At 40.6% G+C, this 17,146-nt stretch overlaps 1 non-coding gene across 1 annotated transcript; it reads right to left on the bottom strand.

The window, feature by feature from the left end:
- Positions 1–1,677: 1,677 nt before the first annotated feature.
- LOC148294217 (small nucleolar RNA R71) lies at positions 1,678–1,784 on the bottom strand. Its single transcript, XR_015836188.1, has one exon. It is a non-coding gene; the product is annotated as a small nucleolar RNA R71 (small nucleolar RNA).
- Positions 1,785–17,146: the final 15,362 nt, after the last annotated feature.

The following is a 17,146-nucleotide window of genomic DNA, read 5'->3' as shown; positions in this document are numbered from 1 at the left end:
AGGTGAAGATCTTCATGAAACCTGTTCCAATGGGTGTCTAGTACAACATATCCAAATTTCAGCCCAATTGGACATTTGTGGAGTGCTCAGCCCGCCCAACACTCAACCCTGCTCAGGAGGATTTGCAGCTGCCAGCTTTGTCATGTGCCTCCATGTGCCTCACCCATGCTGCAACTGACTTTGGATCCAACATAATGAGTGAAGTGGGGAGGCATTCCAGCTATGAAAGTCTAAAGGATCAAGTTGGTACATGCTGGAGTTATTATAGAGAAAGCATGTGCATGCATGTAAAGCATAAATGAAATGAAGTCAATTCCAGTCTCTGTTCGGCAGCCAAATTGCAAGGCCCAAACCGCATACTTCTACTACTCCGATGGGAATACTTTCTTCATAGAAGTTGTTCCAATGGGTGTCTACTATAACATATCTAAATTTGAGCCCCATTGGATAAGTTTTGAAACCTCTGGCCTTCCTACACCAAGTCTGGTTCAGAAGACTCGTTTTTGTTCAACAACCAAAAGAAGACCACATGGGTTGGCAGCAAAAGGCAGCCACAATTGATCACCTTTGATCCCATGTGAAGAAAGCTTGAGGTGCAGCAAAAGAAGTATGGGATGGGATTGATTCCAACCACACTAACATAGACAAGATGAAGTGGGAGTTATGGGTTGTATTAAATGAGGAATGGTGGTGTTGGATTTCATCATGATGTTCCTCCCTCTTAGCCCTATAAATAGAGGAGTCTTCAAGCTACAAAATTCACTTCAGCCATCCTCCACACTTCCATCATCCAGAAATCATCCTCATACATTCCCACAACCCCAAACACTCAAGCAATCAACCCAATACTCTAAACTGCCCCAAAATCACCAAAACAGCTCCAGAAAACCTCCCTGTCTTGCTATATTACTAATTGCCCCGTACAATTGCGAGTTAACATAATAATTAACAACAAATTTTGGCGCCGTTGCCGGGGACTGAACGAAAGTTCTTCCTTGGTTATGTGCCCAAGGTTACCCTATTCTTTTTAGTGTTTCTAATTAATCTAATTTTCTGTTTCAGGTAGTTTATGTCTAAAAGACCGTTCCTTGAACAAGTGAGGTCTTCGTTCCAACGCTCCAGATCTTTGAACGCAGGACCATCGTTGCAACCCAACCGGGTGATCTTTGAAGTTCATAATCGTCTAGAAAGAGAGTTGTCAACTGCAAAAGAGCAAGCTCTTGCCACATTTACAAGTATTGCTCTCCACACTGAACTTCCTGGTTCTTCACCTTCAAATTCGGAAGCAAGTTCAGACCAAGAAGAAGAAGAAGAGATGGCTGCCAATGAGTTCATGGGAGAACTTGATATCCCAACAATTCCAGCATCTCCTTCAAGCATTTTGCTGCCCACTGTAGCTCGAAATTATGAGCTTAAATCTTCTCATATATGCTGCCTTCCTTTTATGGTTTACCTAATGAAGATCCATTAACTCATATAAAGGATATTTTTAATGTTGTGAGTTCTTTTCCCTTGACAGGTGTGACAGAAGATCAACTTCGAATGAGAGTGTTTCTATACACTTTGAAGGATAAGGCGAAATATTGGTTGAATTCTTTGAAGCCTGGTTCACTCACTACATGGGCTGCCATTCAAAAGAAGTTCTTGGAGAAATACTTCTCCACGCAAAAGACCGACATGCTTAGGGATAAGATCTTGTTATTTGCACAGCAAGATGATGAATCGTTTTGTGAAGCATGGGAGAGATTCAATGGGCTGCTCAACCAATGTCCTCATCATGGGATTCCATTGAAGCTTCAAATGCGTATGTTTTATAAAGGACTAACCCCTTCTAGTCATAATATAGTCACCAATTTTGCAGGTGGTTCTTTTAAAACCAAAACTCCAGAAGAAACATACGAACTCTTTGAGGAGATAGCAATGGAGACCCAACATACGGATACAAGAGGTAAACGTGTTATTAGTGGTTCTAATGATGCTTCTAGTGTGCAGATTTCAAAACTGGAACAAAAGCTAGATGCTCTTCTTGCATTAAACTCAAGAAGCCCTCCGAAGGAAGTGTGTAGTATTTGCGAAACTCCTGACCATGCTACCATAGCTTGTCCACTTGGGGCTGGATATCCAGAATTTGTGCAAGAGCAAGCTAAGTTGGTAAATTCCTACAACCAAGGTCCAAGAAATGATCCATACTCTCAAAGTTATAATCCAGGTTGGAGGAATCATCCAAACTTTTCATGGAGGAATACTCAGAATCAAGCTAATCCCCCTTCATTCCAAAAGCCACAACAAACATCATCATTGGAGGATATAGTTAAGCAGATGGCAATCAACCAATCCAATTTCCAGCAAACTACACAAGCTACCATTGCCAAATTGGAAGTTCAAATAGGCCAATTAGCTGCTGAAATAACTCAAAGAGCACCTGGGAAATGGCCAAGCCAAACCGAGATCAATCCAAAGAACCAAGAAGCCAAGGCCATTCATGTGCTCAGATCAGGTAAGATCATTGATAGTAAAGTTGATTCTAATCTTTCAAATGATGTTGTGATTGTAGAAGATGAAGAGGAGGAGACCACGGCTACAGAAGGGGAACATCTCAAAACTTCTCAATCTGCTCCTAATGCCAAATCAGATTCTCAGGAATCCAAACAATTCCAATTGCATAAGAGAGATGACAAATTTGTGCCACCACATCTTCAAGAAGATAGATACGTGCCACCCGCTCCATATGTTCCACTGATTCCATTTCCAGGCCGTCTTAAGAAAGCAAAGCAAGATAAGGCTTTTAAAGAGATTTATGATATTTTGAGTAAAGTTAATATCAATTTGCCTTTGCTTGATGTTATTGAACAGATTCCTGCATATGGAAAGTTCATCAAGGACTTGAAAACTCACAAGCTCAATTTCGCTCCAAATGAAGATGTAAAGCTTGACCAGAATGTAAGTGCTGTGTTGCAAAGGAAGCTTCCACCAAAACTAGTTGATCCTGGCAGCTTTGACATTCCCATTAACATTGGAGGCAATAAGGTTGGAAGAGCCATGTTGGACTTGGGAGCAAGTGTCAACCTAATGCCATATTCATTGTATCAAAAGCTTGGCTTAGAAGGGATGAAGAAGACTTCAATACGACTTGAACTAGCTGATCATTCTATAAAATATCCGAAAGGTATTGTAGAAGATATTTTAGTTCAAGTTAATACACTAATTCTCCCTGCTGATTTTGTAGTGATGGACATGGAAGACAATCCAAATGGAGATCATGTTGATCGCATTCTCCTAGGCAGGCCATTCATGGCCACTGCAGACACAGTTATCAAAGTGAAAGATAGCACCCTTTCCATGACTGTTCTGGGTGAAACTGTTGAATTTAAAATGCTTAATGCTCTATCTCAACCTTCTATCTCTCTTGATTCTTGCTTTTCAATTGATGTTGTGGATCATGAGGTTTCTTCCAAAATTTTGCAGAGAAAGTCTAATGATGCTCTAGAAGCTGTCTTAACACAAGAAGAGGAAGATCTTTGTGAACCGGAGTTCCAAGAAGTGGTGGCTGCCTTAGAAGTGTTTCAACCATACCCACCATCCTTTAGGCCACCACTCGAGCCTCTTGGGCCATCATCCACGAAATTGGAGCCATCCATTATCACCCCACCAAAGCTAGAACTTAAACCACTGCCCAATCATCTTAAATATACTTATTTGGGTGCTAACGAAACTCTCCCTGTTATAATTGCTGCAGGTCTCACCTCACATGAAGAAGAGAGCTTAATTAAGGTTCTAAAAGAGCATAAAACAGCCATTGGGTGGACCATAGCAGACATCAAAGGAATTAGTCCAAGCATGTGCATGCACCGGATTCTAATGGAAGAAGACAGCAAACCATCCCGTGATGCCCAAAGGAGGCTAAATCCCAACATGAAAGAGGTGGTTAGAGCTGAAGTTTTAAAGCTACTCGATGTAGGAATCATCTACCCAATTTCAGATTCTAAGTGGGTGAGCCCTGTACAAGTTGTTCCGAAGAAGTCCGGAATCACCGTTGTGAAGAATGAGAAGAATGAGATAGTTCCTACACGAACTATCACTGGTTGGAGAGTTTGCATTGATTACAGGAAGTTGAACACATCCACTAGAAAAGATCATTTCCCCTTGCCTTTTATTGATCAAATGCTTGAACGTTTATCTGGCCATGCTTACTATTGTTTTCTTGATGGTTTTTCAGGTTATAATCAAATTCCCATTGCTCCGGAAGACCAAGAGAAAACCACATTCACATGCCCATTTGGTACGTTTGCTTATAGAAGGATGCCATTCGGTTTGTGCAATGCCCCAGCAACTTTCCAAAGATGCATGATGTCAATCTTTTCAGATATGGTGGAACGATTCATTGAGGTATTTATGGATGATTTTTCAGTTTTTGGTTCCTCTTTTGATAATTGTCTTCACCACTTGTCTCTAGTGCTTAAAAGATGCCAGGAAACAAACCTGATTTTGAATTGGGAGAAGTGTCACTTCATGGTGAGACAAGGCATTGTGCTAGGCCATGTGATTTCAAGCAAGGGAATTGAAGTGGATAAAGCCAAGATCGATCTCATCTCAAATCTGCCACCCCCTACCTCTGTGAAAGGAATTAGAAGCTTTCTAGGTCATGCTGGATTCTATAGAAGGTTCATCAAAAATTTCTCAAGCATTACAAGGCCATTGTGTAATCTCCTTGCTAAGGATGCTGTTTTTGAGTTTAATGAAGCTTGCATGGAAGCCTTTACTACCTTGAAGAGGGAGCTAACTTCAGCCCCTATTATCATAGCTCCAGATTGGTCTTTACCATTTGAAATAATGTGTGATGCCTCTGACTTTGCTATTGGTGCAGTTTTAGGTCAAAAGAAGAACAAGCTCCCCCATGTGATTCATTATGCTAGCCGGACCTTGAATGATGCTCAAATCAACTACTCCACAACAGAGAAGGAGTTCCTTGCTGTGGTTTTTGCTTTAGAAAAATTTCGTTCTTATCTTGTTGGTTCTAAAGTAATTGTTTATTCTGACCATGCAGCTCTTAGATACTTGCTCACTAAGAAGGATGCAAAACCACGCTTGATTAGATGGATTCTCTTGCTGCAAGAGTTCGATTTGGAAATTCGAGACAAGAAGGGATGTGAGAATGTGGTAGCTGATCATTTGAGCAGAATTGTGGTTGAAGAAAAAGGAGAAGCTGTGCTACCCTTGAATGAGACTTTCCCTGATGAACAACTATATGCTGCCCAAGTCAAAGAACCATGGTATGCTGATTTTGTTAATTATCTTGCTTGTGGTGTTCTTAGAAATGATCTAACTTCTCAGGACAAGAAGAAGTTCTTTTCCATGGTGAAACATTATGTCTGGGATGAACCTTTCTTATTCAAGCATTGCCCGGATCAACTCATCAGAAGATGTGTTCCAGAAGAAGAGCAAGAAAGCATACTTAGGCATAGCCACGAATTGGCTTGTGGAGGTCACTTTGGAGCTAAGAAAACAGCACTTAAAATTCTCCAATCTGGTTTCTTTTGGCCCACTCTATTCAAAGATGCGTTTAATTTTTGTGTTAAGTGTGATAGGTGTCAAAGGATGGGGAACATAAGTCGCAGGAACGAAATGCCATTGAATAGCATACTTGTTGTGGAGCTCTTCGATGTGTGGGGTATTGATTTCATGGGACCATTCCCATCTTCCTTTGGTTGTACTTACATACTTGTTGCTGTTGATTATGTGTCTAAATGGGTGGAAGCCATAGCCACCAAAACCAATGATCATAAGGTGGTGCTCAAGTTCTTGAAGGATAATATTTTCACAAGGTTTGGTACTCCAAGGGCTGTCATTAGTGATGGAGGCAGCCACTTCTGTAACAAGCCATTCGAAGCACTCATGAAGAAGTACAACATCACCCATCGAGTCTCTACACCATATCATCCGCAAACTTCTGGTCAAGTGGAAATAAGCAATAGAGAAATTAAGCACATCCTGGAGAAGGTGGTGAACAATACAAGGAAAGATTGGGCAGCCAAGCTCAATGATTCATTATGGGCTTATAGGACTGCATATAAGACTCCCATTGGGATGAGCCCTTATCGTCTTGTGTTTGGGAAAGCTTGTCACCTGCCAATGGAGCTTGAACACAATGCTTTTTGGGCCATCAAGAAGTTAAATTTTGATCTAGACAAGGCAGGCCATGCAAGAAAGTTTCAGCTCAATGAATTGGAAGAAATTAGACATGAGTCTTATGAGAATGCAAAGCTTTACAAAGAACGAACCAAGAGTTACCATGACAGAAACATTCAACGGAAAGAGTTCTCCAAAGGTATGTCAGTTCTTTTGTTTAACTCACGATTGCGTCTCTTTCCAGGAAAATTGAAGTCTAGATGGCAAGGCCCATTCACCGTGGTCAATGTTTCTCCCTATGGAGCTGTGGAGATTCAAAACCCTAAAGACGGCTCAACTTTCAAAGTAAATGGACAACGTTTAAAGCCATTCTATGAGGGAATCTCAGCTGGCATTCAAACAGGCCATGTGGTGGATCAACTTCCCTTTGTACCATCAACTTAGCTGATCACATAATGTCTTGCCAAGACAGTAACTAAGGCGCTTCTTGGGAGGCAACCCATGTGTTCAAGAAGAAGGTGCTTGGTAGCAATCGACCTAATCGCATCAAGGGGGAGCATTTCTATCCTTTCTCTTTACTTGTTTTGTTTTTATTTTAGTCATTTTAAGTTTCTGTTTCTTTAAATAATTTTTTTTTCATATGAGCTAACTTTGGGTAACCCCAGTGAGCACCTCCGTCAATACAGTGTCTAGGAGTTCTTTAGGCGACACCTTCGGTGTCTAAGAAGTTTGGGTTTTAAGCGGGACCATTGTGACCCCTCCAACCTTCCCGGATCCCCTGGCTGTGTTTTCTGAGGCCCTTAACTGGTCATCCGTGAGTTGCTTGTATATTTGTGTTTATTATTTTTTTTTTTTTCTTCTAAACTTTTTCTTAACTTTTCCCTTTATCATTTACTTGTTCTCAATCATCTTTACTTTGCTTTAACATTGAGGACAATGTTCAATTCAGGTCTGGGGGGAAGGTTTTCAAATTTCATTCATTTGTGTTTTCAATTTTTCGTTCATTTGTCACTAATTTTTTTTTTTTTTTTTTTTAATGTCATACAATCGATGCTATGGAGCTGCCATTGAGGTTTTCATATCAGAATTTTGCACTTCACAAAGCTTTGGCTCCTAGAATTCTGGTGGCTAAAGTACCATGCTCAAATTCTCGAAGGAGAATAGTGGAGACTACCCTAGTGAGCTATATTGAGCCCAATTGCTTTCTTGAGAGGGTTTAAAGTGTTTCTATTTCTCATCCCAATTTATTTTCTTCATTTCACTCTAAATGATCTCATTATTCCATTTTGATTGAATACTAAGGATGATTCTCTTTTGCAGATATCATGTGCTTGCTCTCATTCATGAATGAACTCATTGAAGTGATGCTAGGCTATGTGTGCATAACCATTCGATGTGCTTTCTTTTCACCCTACCTATATGTGTGTTCCATCAACCCTCTTGAAGCCAAACACTTAAAGCCTTTTCTTCTATCACCCTCATCATTTCCCTACCTTTGTATCTCAATCTGAGATACTTCACCTATTGTAGCCATACCCTATAGCTTAGAAATATACCAAGGTGTGCCAAGATAAAGTTTGAAGCAAGGAAGTTGCTGCCATGTGCCTAAATGAAAGATGGTGTGATTCTGTGCAATGAAGTTAATGAAGATGCAGATCAAATCAACGAAGATGAAAGTGTTTCGATTTGATCTAAGTGTAAAAAAAAATAAAAATAAATAAATAAATAAAGTCTATGCCAGGTGGTACCATGAAGTTTGCAGCCATGCCATTATAAGTCAATGCTACCTTGCAGATCAATGAAGAATGCAACCTTGGTATGTTCTTAAGTTACCTGTTTTTCCTTCCAATTCTTCCATTTCCCCTAACCTTACCTTTCATTACAAACCTTGTGAAAGACCTAGCTAATCTTTGAGGATGTATTCATGGGTGCTGGTAGGTATGTGTGTATCTCTATTCTTAGTATTTGATTCCCTTCATGAGATCTAACCAAATATTGTGCTTCTATTTCATATACTCACTTAAGCTTGTTTGAGAGAATAAAACCATTGGTTCTGAGTGATTGAGTGTTATCTGTGAGAATTAGAGTCGAAGCATGTTCTTTATTCAAGGTTTGAGTGTGCTTGCTTTGAAACCGTGTGCCTTTGAGCTATAGCTTCCACATTACACACTGATTGATCACCTATCTTGGCAACTCTACGGTGTTGGAGGTATGACTAAAGTTTTCTTTCGTTCTCATTAGTTGATTTCAAGTTTTACTAACCACTTTGTTTTGTAGAGTTAGTAATGCGTTTGTGGGTATCGTTTCTGTTAAACCCTCAGGAGACACAACTCCTCCTACTAGGGATGCCTAGAGGTTTAAAGGCTTGTTGCATACGCTCAATGCAATCGAGTTACCTACGAAAGTGGTTTAGTTAACTTTTTGTTTTTAACTTTGTTTTGTGTTGTTTTGCTCGAGGACTAGCAAAATCTAGGTTTGGGGGTATTTGATCGGTTCATAATTGTATATCATTTTGTACCCTTCTAACTTATGATTTGGTTATGTTTTGAGTTAAACTTGTGCTTTTAATCCTTTTTGTGTTTATCTTTCAGTTAATTGACATTTAGGTAACAATGATGACTTTGGATAGGAAATGATGCAATCCATGCATGTTAAGGCTTGATTTGGGTGAATGGAAGAAGGGCTTAAAGACAAACACATTTTGGCTACAACTCCTTTCCAGCCCAATTTCGTAAGTCAGCTTCTTGGCCTTGGATCAGCATGCTATGGGGCTTGGATGAGGTGAAGATCTTCATGAAACTTGTTCCAATGGGTGTCTAGTACAACATATCCAAATTTCAGCCCAATTGGACATTTGTGGAGTGCTCAGCCCGCCCAACACTCAACCCTGCTCAGGAGGATTTGCAGCTGCCAGCTTTGTCATGTGCCTCCATGTGCCTCACCCATGCTGCAACTGACTTTGGATCCAACATAATGAGTGAAGTGGGGAGGCATTCCAGCTATGAAAGTCTAAAGGATCAAGTTGGTACATGCTGGAGTTATTATAGAGAAAGCATGTGCATGCATGTAAAGCATAAATGAAATGAAGTCAATTCCAGTCTCTGTTCGGCAGCCAAATTGCAAGGCCCAAAACGCATACTTCTACTACTCCGATGGGAATACTTTCTTCATAAAAGTTGTTCCAATGGGTGTCTACTATAACATATCTAAATTTGAGCCCCATTGGATAAGTTTTGAAACCTCTGGCCTTCCTACACCAAGTCTGGTTCAGAAGACTCGTTTTTGTTCAACAACCAAAAGAAGACCACATGGGTTGGCAGCAAAAGGCAGCCACAATTGATCACCTTTGATCCCATGTGAAGAAAGCTTGAGGTGCAGCAAAAGAAGTATGGGATGGGATTGATTCCAACCACACTAACATAGACAAGATGAAGTGGGAGTTATGGGTTGTATTAAATGAGGAATGGTGGTGTTGGATTTCATCATGATGTTCCTCCCTCTTAGCCCTATAAATAGAGGAGTCTTCAAGCTACAAAATTCACTTCAGCTATCCTCCACACTTCCATCATCCAGAAATCATCCTCATACATTCCCACAACCCCAAACACTCAAGCAATCAACCCAATACTCTAAACTGCCCCAAAATCACCAAAACAGCTCCAGAAAACCTCCCTTCCATTTCCCTACGAATTTCCTCTTTCTCAGCCATCACCACTCACTCAAGCTCATCTCAAATCACCTCCATATCCTTCATACATCCTTCTAGACGTGGAGAAGCTCTTGGAGAAGCATTGGACACTACAAGAACTTCATAAAAGGGTTTTTCTACTCTTATGGCATTCATTATGTTTTCCCATTTCTATTTTAGTTTCTTTTCCATTATGAGTAGCTAAATCCATAACTAGGGCTTCGATGTAACCTAACATGAATATTCTGGGTTTATAAGTTTGGAGTTTCAAGTTTGATTCATGATTCATGTTCTTATTCACTATGCTTATAAGTTAACATGCTTGTTTGAATGATTGATCACCATTAGAACTTGTTTGTTAACTATCTTGGTTTGAATTAAGAGTAGACACCATGCTTTAATTCAAATTGAACTATGAATAGGAAGAGTATGTATGGACATTCGACAACAGGGATTAGATACATGCTTGGTTGTTTAAATTGTTCTTCTATGCTTAATGGGTTCCTAATGCTTAATTTTAGGTTAGACAACAAATGATCAAATTAGGGAATTAGGAACACAAGGTTAGGACCAAACACCATGGCCTAATCATACTTTAACTAGAATCAATCTTTGAATCTGAATTAGACTTGTTACTTGACTCCATATAACCCAGAATTGAATTGTTATGGTATTCGAATGCCCTAGTCTCCAAATCTGTTTTCCAACTCTTAAAACCACTCTTTGTTACACTTGTTTATTTGCTTTCATTTGCAATTTCAGTTTGCTCACTTCCTTTCACAATCACAATCACTCTCACTTTAATTTCTGTTTTAGACTTAACTTCCTAACTTCTTGAATTCGGTAATCTACGTACATAACTAATTTGAACTTCTCAGTCTTCGTGGGTACGACCTCGTACTTGTCTTGCTATATTACTAATTGCCCCGTACAATTGCGAGTTAACATAATAATTAACAACAGGGGCTCGATCCGAAATGAATAGGTGTTCCAAATTGGACAATTCAAGTTCAACGGCAGTTCGTTCCTAATTGGACTGGTTGGTGTATTCCATACTTCTAGCGATTGGATTTCATTCAAAACTCAGCAAAAGACTCCTCCCACCATATTATGATGTTGCGCACGTTTTGGGCTCGATCCGAAATCATTAGGTGTGAGAAATTGGACAATCCAAGTTCAACGGCAGTTCGTTCCTAATTGGAGTGGTTGGTGTATTCCATACTTCTAGCGATTGGATTTCACTCAAAACTCACCAAATGACTCCACCCACCATATTATGATGTTGCCCATGTTTTGGGCTCGATCCGAAATCAATAGGTGTGAGAAATTGGACAATTCAAGTTCAACGACAGTTCGTTCCTAATTGGAGTTGTTAGTGAATTCCATACTTCTAGCGATTGGATTTCATTCAAAACTCCCTAAATGACTCCTCCCACCATATTATCATGTTGCCCAAGTTTTAGGCTTGATCTAAAATCAATAGGTGTGAGAAATTGGACAATTCAAGTTCAACAGCAGTTCGTTCCTGATTGGAGTGGTTGGTGTATTCCATACTTCTAGCGATTGGATTTCACTCAAAACTCACCAAATGACTCCTAACACTATATTATGATGTTGCCCAAGTTTTCGGCTCGATCCGAAATCAATAGGTGAAAGAAATTGGACAATTCAAGTTCAACGGCAGTTCGTTCCTAATTGGAGTGGTTGGTGTATTCCATACTTCTAGTGATTGGATTTCACTCAAAACTCACCAAATGACTCCTCCCACAATATTATCATGTTGCCCACGTTTTGGGCTCGATCTGAAATCAATAGGTGTGAGAAATTGGACAATTCAAGTTCAACGGCAGTTCGTTCCAAATTTGAGTGGTTGGTGTATTCCATACTACTAGCGATTGGATTTCACTCAAAACTCACCAAATGACTCCTAACACTATATTATGATGTTGCCCAAGTTTTGGGCTCGATCCGAAATCAATAGGTGAAAGAAACTGGACAATTCAAGTTCAACGGCAGTTCGTTCCTAATTGGAGTGGTTGGTGTATTCCATACATCTAGCGATTGGATTTCACTCAAAACTCACCAAATGACTCCTAACACTATATTATGATGTTGCCCAAGTTTTGGGCTCGATCCGAAATCAATGGTGTGAGAAATTGGATAATTCAAGTTCAACGGCAGTTCGTTCCTAATTGGAGTTGTTGGTGTATTCCATACTTCTAGCGATAGGATTTCACTCAAAACAAACCAAATCACTCCTCCCACCATATTATGAAATTGCCCTAGTTTGGGGCTCGATCCGAAATCAATAGGTGTTAGAAATTGGACGATTCAAGTTCAACGGCAGTTCGTTCCTAATTGGAGCGGTTGGTGTATTCTGTACTTCTAGCAATTGGATTTCACTCAAAACTCACTAAATGACTCCTCCCACCATATTATGATTTTCGCCCAAGTTTTGGGCTCGATTCGAAATCACTAGGTGACAGAAATTGGACAATTCAAGTTCAACGGCAGTTCGTTCCTAATTGGAGTGGTTGGTGTATTCCATACTTCTAGCGATTGGATTTCACTCAAAACTCACCAAATGACTCCTCCCACCATATTATGATGTTGCCCAAGTTTTGGGCTCGATCCGAAATCAATAGGTGTGAGAAATTGGACAATTCAAGTTCAACGGCAGTTCGTTCCTAACTGGAGTGGTTGGTGTATTCCATACTTCTAGCGATTGGATTTCACTCAACACTCACCAAATGATTCCTCCCACCATATTATCATGTTGCCCAAGTTTTGGGCTCGATCCGAAATCAATAGGTGTGAGAAATTGGACAATTCAAGTTCAACGGCAGTTCGTTCCTAATTGGAGTGGTTGGTGTATTCCATACTTCTAGCGATTGGATTTCGCTCAAAACACACCAAACGACTCCTCCCACAATATTATGATGTTGCCCACGTTTTGGGCTCGATCCGAAATCATTAGGTGTGAGAAATTGGACAATCCAAGTTCAACGGCAGTTCGTTCCTAATTGGAGTGGTTGGTGTATTCCATACTTCTAATGATTGGATTTCAATCAAAACTCACCAAATGACTCCACCCACCATATTATGATGTTGCCCATGTTTGGGGCTCGATCCGAAATCAATAGGTGTGAGAAATTGGACAATTCAAGTTCAACGGCAGTTCGTCCCTAATTGGAGTGGTTGGTGTATTCTGTACTTCTAGCGATTGGATATCATTAAAAACTCGCCAAATGACTCCTCCCACCGTATTATGATGTTGCCCAAGTTTTGGCCTCGATCCGAAATCAATAGGTGTGAGATATTGGACAATTCAAGTTCAACGGCAGTTCGTTCCTAATTGGAGTGGTTGGTGTATTCCATACTTCTAGTGATTGGATTTCACTCAAAACTCACCAAATGACTCCTCCCACCATATTATGAAGTTGCCGAAGTTTTGGGTCCGATCCGAAATCAATTGGTGTGAGAAATTGGAGAATTGAAGTTCAATGGCAGTTCGTTCCTAATTGGAGTGGTTGGTGTATTCCATACTTCTAGCGATTGGATTTCACTCAAAACTCACCAAATGACTCCTCCCACCATATTATGATGTTGCCCAAGTTTGGGGCTCGACCCGAAATCAATAGGTGGAGATATTGGACAATTCAAGTTCAACGGCAGTTTGTTCCTAGTTGTAGTGGTTGGTGTACTCCATACTTCTAGCGATTGGATTTCACTCAAAACTCACCAAATGACTCCTCCCACCATATTATCATGTTGCCCATGTTTGGGGCTCGATCCGAAATCAATAGGTGTGAGAAATTGGACAATTCAAGTTCAACGGCAGTTCGTCCCTAATTGGAGTGGTTGGTGTATTCTGTACTTCTAGCGATTGGATATCATTAAAAACTACCCAAATGACTCCTCCCACCATATTATGATGTTGCCCAAGTTTTGGCCTCGATCAGAAATCAATAGGTGTGAGATATTGGACAATTCAAGTTCAACGGTAGTTCGTTCCTAATTGGAGAGGTTGGTGTATTCTGTACTTCTAGCGATTGGATATCATTAAAAACTACCCAAATGACTCCTCCCACCATATTATGATGTTGCCCAAGTTTTGGCCTCGATCCGAAATCAATAGGTGTGAGATATTGGACAATTCAAGTTCAACGGCAGTTCGTTCCTAATTGGAGTGGTTGGTGTATTCCATACTTCTAGTGATTGGATTTCACTCAAAACTCACCAAATGACTCCTCCCACCATATTATGAAGTTGCCGAAGTTTTGGGTCCGATCCGAAATCAATTGGTGTGAGAAATTGGAGAATTGAAGTTCAATGGCAGTTCGTTCCTAATTGGAGTGGTTGGTGTATTCCATACTTCTAGCGATTGGATTTCACTCAAAACTCACCAAATGACTCCTCCCACCATATTATGATGTTGCCCAAGTTTGGGGCTCGATCCGAAATCAATAGGTGGAGATATTGGACAATTCAAGTTCAACGGCAGTTCGTTCCTAGTTGTAGTGGTTGGTGTACTCCATACTTCTAGCGATTGGATTTCACTCAAAACTCACCAAATGACTCCTCCCACCATATTATCATGTTGCCCATTTTTGGGGCTCGATCCGAAATCAATAGGTGTGAGATATTGGACAATTCAAGTTCAACGGCAGTTCGTTCCTAATTGGAGTGGTTGGTGCATTCCCTACTTCTGGCGATTGGATTTCACTCAAAACTCACCAAATGACTCCTCCCACCATATTATGATGTTGGCCAAGTTTTGGGCTCGATCTGAAATCAATAGGTGTGAGAAATTGGACAATTCAAGTTCAACGGCAATTCGTTCCAAATTTGAGTGGTTGGTGTATTCCATACTTCTAGCGATTGGATTTCACTCAAAACTCACCAAATGACTCCTCCCACAATATTATGATGTTGCCCACGTTTTGGGCTCGATCCGAAATCATTAGGTGTGAGAAATTGGACAGTTCAAGTTCAATGGCAGTTCGTTCCAAATTGGAGTGGTTGGTGCATTCCCTACTTCTAGCGATTCGATTTCACTCAAAAGTCACCAAACGACTCCTAACACCATATTATCATGTCGACCAAGTTTTGGGCTCGATCCGAAATCAATAGGTGTGAGAAATTGGACAATTCAAGTTCAACGGCAGTTCGTTCCTATTTGGAGTGGTTGGTGTATTCCCTACTTCTAGCGATTGGATTTCCCTCAAAACTCCCCAAATGACTCCTCCCACCATATTATGATGTTGCCCATGTTTGGGGCTCGATCCGAAATCAGTAGGTGTGAGAAATTGGACAATTCAAGTTCAACGGCAGTTCGTCCCAAATTGGAGTGGTTGGTGTATTCTGTACTTCTAGCGATTGGATGTCATTAAAAACTCACCAAATGACTCCTCCCACCATATTATGATGTTGCCCAAGTTTTGGCCTCGATCCGAAATCAATAGGTGTGAGATATTGGACAATTCAAGTTCAACGGCAGTTCGTTCCTAACTGGAGTGGTTGGTGTATTCCATACTTCTAGTGATTGGATTTCACTCAAAACTCACCAAATGACTCCTCCCACAATATTATGATGTTGCCCACGTTTTGGGCTCGATCTGAAATCTTTAGGTGTGAGAAATTGGACAATTCAAGTACAACGGCAGTTCGTTCCTAATTGGAGTGGTTGGTGTATTCCATACTTCTCGTGATTGGATTTCACTCAAAACTCACCAAATGACTCCTCCCACCATATTATGATGTTGCCCAAGTTTTGGGCTCGATCCGATATCAATAGGTCTGAGAAATTGGACAATTCAAGTTCAACGGCAGTTCGTTCCAAATTGGAGTGGTTGGTGTATTCCATACTTCTAGCGATTGGATTTCACTCAAAACTCACCAAATGACTCCTCCCTCCATATTATGATGTTGCCCATGTTTGGAGCTCGATCCGAAATCAATAGCTGTGAGAAATTGGACAATTCAAGTTCAACGGCAATTCGTTCCTAATTGGAGTGGTTGGTGTATTCCATACTTCTAGCGATTGGATTTCACTCAAAACTCACCAAATGACTCCACCCACCATATTATGAGGTTGCCCAAGTTTTGGGCTCGATCCGAAATAAATATCTGTGAGAAATTGGAAAATTCAAGTTCAACGGCAGTTCGTTCCAAATTGGAGTGGTTGGTGTAATCCATACTTCTAGCGATTGAATTTCACTCAAAACTCACCAAATGACTCCTCCCACAATATTATGATGTTGCCCAAGTTTGGGGCTCGATCCGAAATTAATAGGTTTGAGAAATTGGACAATTCAAGTTCAACGGCAGTTCGTTCCTAATTGGAGTGGTTGGTGTATTCCATACTTCAAGCGATTCGATTTCACTCAAAACTCACCAAATGACTACTCCCACCATATTATGATGTTACCCAAGTTTTGGGCTCGATCCGAAATCCATAGGTGTTCCAAATTGGACAATTCAAGTTCGACGGCAGTTCGTTCCTAATTGGAGTGGTTGGTATATTCCATACTTCTAGCGATTGGATTTCACTCAAAACTCACCAAATGTCTCCTCCCACCATATTATGATGTTGCCCAAGTTTTGGACTCAATCCGAAATCAATAGGTGTCAGAAATTGGACAATTCAAGTTCAACGGCAGTTCGTTCCTAATTGGAGTGGTTGGTGTATTCCATACTTCTAGCGATTGGATTTCACTCCAAACTTTCCAAATGACTCCTCCCACCATATTATCATGTTGCCCAAGTTTTGGGCTCGAACCGAAATCAATAGGTGTTCCAAATTGGACAATTCAAGTTCAACGGCAGTTCGTTCCTAATTGGACTGATTGGTGTAGTCCATACTTCTATCGATTGGACTTAACTCAAAACTCACCAAATCACTCCTCCCACCATATTATGAAGTTGCCGAAGTTTTGGGCCCGATCCGAAATCAATAGGTGTGAGAAATTGGACAATTCAAGTTCAACGGCAGTTCGTTCCTAATTGGAGTGGTTGGTGTATTCCATACTTCTAGCGATTGTATTTCACTCAAAACTCACCAAATGACTCCTCCCACCATATTATCATGTTGCCCAAGTTTTGGGCTCGATTCGAAATCACTAGGTGACAGAAATTGGACAATTCAAGTTCAACGGCAGTTCGTTCCTAATTGGAGTGGTTGGTGTATTCCATACTTCTAGCGATTGGATTTCACTCAAAACTCACCAAATGACTCCTCCCACCATATTATGATGTTGTCCATGTTTTGGGCTCGATCCGAAATCAATAGGAGTGAGAAATTGGACAATTCAAGTTCAACGGCAGTTCGTT

The sequence above is a fragment of the Prunus avium genome, chromosome 5 (assembly GCF_965620075.1).
Source record: "Prunus avium chromosome 5, drPruAviu1.hap1.1, whole genome shotgun sequence".
Classification (NCBI taxonomy): domain Eukaryota; kingdom Viridiplantae; phylum Streptophyta; class Magnoliopsida; order Rosales; family Rosaceae; genus Prunus; species Prunus avium.
The sequence above is the reverse complement of the archived record's forward strand: the minus strand, read 5'-3'. Positions and strand labels throughout refer to the sequence as shown.